The sequence below is a fragment of the Tupaia chinensis genome, unplaced genomic scaffold (genome assembly GCF_000334495.1).
Source record: "Tupaia chinensis unplaced genomic scaffold, TupChi_1.0 Scaffold144382_1, whole genome shotgun sequence".
NCBI lineage: Eukaryota > Metazoa > Chordata > Mammalia > Scandentia > Tupaiidae > Tupaia > Tupaia belangeri.
The window spans coordinates 194,930-200,228 of record NW_006204242.1 but is presented as its reverse complement, the minus strand read 5'-3'; positions in this window follow the sequence as shown (position 1 = coordinate 200,228).

The window sequence follows — 5,299 nt, the reverse complement described above, 5'->3', positions numbered from 1 at the left end:
CAGTGCCTGCCCGCCAGGGCCTGGCCCCTACGCGGCTCACGCAGATCCCCTGCCCCAGGCCAGCCTTCCCAGTCTGCGCGGCCCCTTGCGCACCTGCACCCGCCGGTTCCCACCGCCTCCCTCTCCTCTCCTTCCCTCCGGCCTCCCTGGCTCCACCCTGGAGGAAATGGGGCACTGGGCCAGGAGGCCACCAGCACTCCAGGAGCAAGCAGCCTTCGAAAGGGCCCGGCCGTGCCAATGGGCATGGCCAGAAGGCGCCGTGTGATGCGTGCAGGGACAGCGTGTGCCCGCCTGACCCACAGTCCGTCCGCCTGGGGCACTGAGCGAGGAGGGGGTTTCTCTCCCGTTGGAATGGCCCCTGAGCCCAGCCTGACCCAGGAGGTCACCAGGCAGGGAGCAGAAGGGTGCTGAGGCTTGTTCAGGAGCCTGGACTGTGGCTGGGAGTCTGTGAGAGCCTTATTCAGAAAACAGATGTCCTGGGGATAGTGGAGAGAACCTGAGAGCCCTATTGTGAAGCCAGCCAGCATGACCATCCCCGGAGTGGGAGCTTGACGAGATGAGGTGCCACTCACATTCCCGCATATGTCGTCGAATGGTGACATCAAAGAGGGGAGCACTCTGGTCAGGTCCAGGCTGTCTAGCCTTGTTGCTGAGGGTCACAGACCAGTTCTCCGTGGGGAGTTGTGCACCGGGAAGAGGGAGCCACTGGAAGCCGTGGGGCAATGGGGCCCGTTTGGACCACACACAAAGGCTCTAAGGAATAAGAGTTGTCCACCTGGCTTTAGACTAAAAGTCAGGCCCTACTCTGTCCCAAGCCATGTTGGAGGAGGTGCGTGGGTCCCCAGAGACACTAAAAGGCAGCATGAGACAGGAAAGCCTGGGACAGGATTTGTCCCTTATCTTTGGGAGTAGTATGGGAGAGAGGACAGTTTGGACTCAGCACCTCGCAGGCCGCCTTGTGGATTTTTATAATACATTTTAGCAAAATCTGATTCCCCAGCACCTCTCCCGGCTTCTGCAATGCTGGCCCCTCTCCCAGAAGCATGTGTGTACAGAATGCTTGCTCAGTCCTCCCCCACATCACCCTCCCGTAGGGATCCAAGCTGTTTCCTTATGAGGTCAAGGAATTTTAGGTTTGCGTTCTCCCTAAGGAACCCCCCCCCCCGCACCTGCCTCGGCACTCTGCCTTTTATGCACCCCCTTGTCCCACTATGAGGTCCCACCACAGATGGCATTAGGAGGCTGAAGGCTGTTCCCCCAGCCAGTACCTTGTCCTCAGCTTGCCTCAGAGAGCTCCCAGGTGGGGTCCCCAGTCATGAGAAGGGCTGGGAAGGGCATGTCCAAGGTAATCTGAGGGTCTCCAGAGGGATCTTTCTGGGAAGGGCAGGCAGAGAAGCCACTGGGGTTCAACTTGGGTGAGAAGAAATTTTTTTTTCCTTCTGTAAAGCATATTAAAAATAATGATTTATTTAACTTTGTTATCATTTTTAAAAATTTGACCAGAGAGAGAGAGAATGAGAGAACAAGCAGCCAGGTACAGGACTCGAACTGTGGTCAGCCATGTGGGAGTCTAGTGTCTTAACCATCAAATCACCTGCTGGCCCCAGGTGAGAAGAATTTCTAGTGAAGATTCTAAGTAAAAAATAAAACTAGGGGCCAGCAGGTGGCATAGTGGTTAAGGCATTGAATTACCACATGGTTGACTGCAGTCTGAGTCCTGGAACTGGTGGCTTAAAAATCACACCTGGTGCATGTATGTGCATGCCCCAAATCCCAAGAGGAGAATGGAGGAGAAAGGATTGCAGCATGGCCACCCCCAGGGGTTAATTTTTTACCTTCCCTCTCTCTCTCTTCTCTGGTGAATGTATGTGCCCTATGACAAAAACCTTTTAAAAAAAAGAATAAGAAAACTGTTTTTCTCTTTTAAAGATGGGGATGGCTTCTAGGCAGAATATTGTATAACTTGTAGTCTCAGCATTTCTGGAAGTTATAAGGAAACAAAAATCATCGTGAAAACATTTCTCAGGATCTATGTGAGAAATTCATTGAGCTGTTAAAGTTTAAGATTGAACTCTTAATACTAAGCAATGCAATACTTAACTTTTCTCTGCAAGGATATTAAAGTATATTTTGCGGGGACCACCAAATGGTGTAATGGTTACATTGCTGGACCCCCACATAGTCAACTGGGGTTTGAGTCCCTGACCTGGCAGCTTGTTTTCTCACAGGTGGTGTGGTGGTTAAGGTGCTGAACACTCCCACGTGGTTAACCATGGTTCGAGTCCTGGACCTAGTGACTTGCTTTCTCACTTTCTCTCTCTGCCTCTATCTCTCTGATCAAATTTTTTAAATGAATGAATAAATAAAATAAAAAAGATTGAAATCTGGGACTGGCAGGTGACATGGTGGTTAAGGGCGCTGGACTGCCATATGGCCGACTGTGGTTTGAGTCCCAGAACTAGCAATTTGCTTTCTTACTTTCTCTCCTTCTCTCTCTCTTTTACTCCCTCTCTGGTCAAATTTAAATAAATAAATAAATAAATAAATGGATAAAGTTAAATGAAATAATTCTCTTTTTTATTTCTTTTGAGAGGTTTTTGCTATAGGGCACGTGCGCTCACCAGAAAGACAGAGAGACAGAAAGTGAAAAATCACCCCCCAGGGGGGATGGTCACGCCACAATCCCTTCTCCTCCATTCTCCTCTTGGGATTCTGGGCACGTATGTACACGTGCCCAGAGTGAGTTTAAGCCACCAGGTCTGGGACTCAAATCGCGGTTGACTACGTGGGAGTCCAGCGACATAGCGATTATTGCTAACTGCTGGTCCCAATGAAATAATTCTTTAAAAACAAAAAGATTGGTGGGTTCCCCAGGTGGTGTGGTTGTTAAGGCACTGGACACTCCCACATGGCCAACCACAGTTTGAGTCCCAGACATGTGGGAGTGTCCAGTGCCTTACTTTCCTTCTCACTTTCCTTCTTCCTGTGTGTCTGTCTTCCTCTGGTCAAATTAAAATAAATGAATGAATAAGTAAAATTAAATCATTCTTATTTTTAAAATGATTTGTTATTTTAAAAAATAATTATGTATTTCAATTTACTTATTTTTTAAAATTTGCTATAGGGCACGTAAACTCACAAGAGAGAGAGACAAAGCCACCAGATCCAGGACTTGAACTGAGGTTGGCCATGTGGAAGTCCAATGCCTTAACCATGCTACCTGTTGGCCCCAAGAGCGGAATCTTCTTAATACTAAGCAATGCACTATTTAACTTTTCTCTGCAAGGATATTAAAGTATATTTTGTGGGGACCAGCAAATGGTGTAATGGTTACATTGCTGGACCCCCACATAGTCAACTGGGGTTTCAGTCCCTGACCTGGCAGCTTGCTTTCTCACTTTCTGTCATGCCAGGCACATGTGCATGCATGCCCAAAATCCTGGGATTGCGGGATGGCCTTCCCCCATGGGGAGTGAGAGGCGATTTCTCACTTTCTGTCTCTCCATCTCGGTTTCTCCTGTGAGCACATACACCCTATCGCTAAAAATCTTTTTTTGAAAAAGCATCTTTGGCAGGTTTCTTGTTCCGTTTGGTTTTTGGACAGAATCTCACCGTGTTGACCTGGCAGACCTTGAATTCAGTATCCTCCTGCGTCACACATCTTTTAATATCTTTTGCATTTTAACTTGTATTCAGATGCTTTGAAACATTTGCTCACATGGTAACAAAAGTCAGAAGATGATGACTAGTGAGAATTAATGTGTTGAAGATTGTTACAATCAAAGCAGTAGATTGAATAAAAGCCTGCTGTTTCGAACCTTGGAAAATATCGGTTCCTGTCGTTCCTGTTGGCATGGCTGCTGGAGGCAGCAGCCTTTGTCTGGGTTGGGGGGGGCGGGTGGAGCTGATGGTAGCAGTTTTCCACTGCTTTCCACAGAAGGAGAAAGCTGACTGCAATCTGCACCAGGGAACAGCGAGTGCTGCGCTAACCTTGCTCCCACCCAGACTTGGAGGAAGTAGAGGAAGGACTGTTTGTGTTTAGACTGTATGTGGAGGGGGGGAGTGGAGGCTAGTTCAGATGCAGTGGGGGGCCTAAGACTGGGCCCAGCCACCATCTTTTCTGTGCGCCCATCACCAGTTGCAGCCCTGGCTCAGATTGTGATGCCTGAGGGTGGGTGGGTTTCCCTCCTCCAGAGACAGACTTGACTGTGGACTGCAACACAACCACCGTGTGGGCCTGAGCTCAGAATCCTTGTCAAGGAGATTGAGGCGACCACGGGCTGCCAGGGGTAGGATGTAAAATGCAGGTGTAGTGAGGCCTTTGTTTTTAGTATTAAGCTGCCCCCTCTCTCCCCCTTCTTTCCCTTCTATTTTTGAATAGGAAAGGTCCCAGTACTTTGCAGGTGGTTAGAAAGCCTCAGTTTGTGGGATGTGTCAGTTGTACACATTTCGATGTGTGTGCACATGTGCATGCATGCGTATATCAGCTCAGGATGTAAAATATCCTTCTCACTGGGGATTGTGATCATAATGTTAAAAATGATATTGCTTTCTGTGACCTTCCCTGAGGAAGTGACATTTGAGCTGAATTGTAAGCTGCCAGGAAATGGGCTCGTAGAAGAGGAAGAGGGAGCCTGGCAGTGCCAGGGTGTGGCTGTACCCACCAGACTCACAGACCTGTGGTTCTCTGGTTGAACACCCCCGAGGGGTGGGCTTGCACCTGACAGTTCTCCTGAGAACCCAGGCCCTTTCTGCTGCTGGCTCCCAGCCAGACCTGCAGGGGCCTCACAGTGGTGGGGGCTCACTGCTGTACCCCCACCCCGGAGGGCACAATCTCACTTGCCTAGCCAGCTTGTGCTTTAGAAGGGGCGCGACTGTGGTGGCTCCTGGAGGGGTTGGCCTTGGAGCTGGGAAGTGCTTGGTTTCCCCCAACCCAGCCACCCACCCCGTGTTACTGTGGTGGAGCCTAGACCTGGGCCCTGCAGATAATGAAGGCACTGGAGGCGAGCGCCCACCCCCATCCCCACCCCGGGGCCTGGTGGCCCTCGCCCAGGCGGTGAGCTCATCGGGCGGGGAGGGGGGAGTGAGGGGCGGTGTCGCCAGGCAGACAGGGCGCTAGAGCTCGTGGCGCGCCCCCACATCCACCCCCTGCCCCCGGCTCTTGGGCGATTTTACCAATTAAGGCTTTTTCCCCGGGCCGGGCCAGGCCGGGCGCAGGGCGGGCACGGGGCGGGGGTTCAACCAACAAGAAGGCGGGCAGCGGCGGGCCAATGGGCAGGCAGGGGGGCGCGGGACGCGG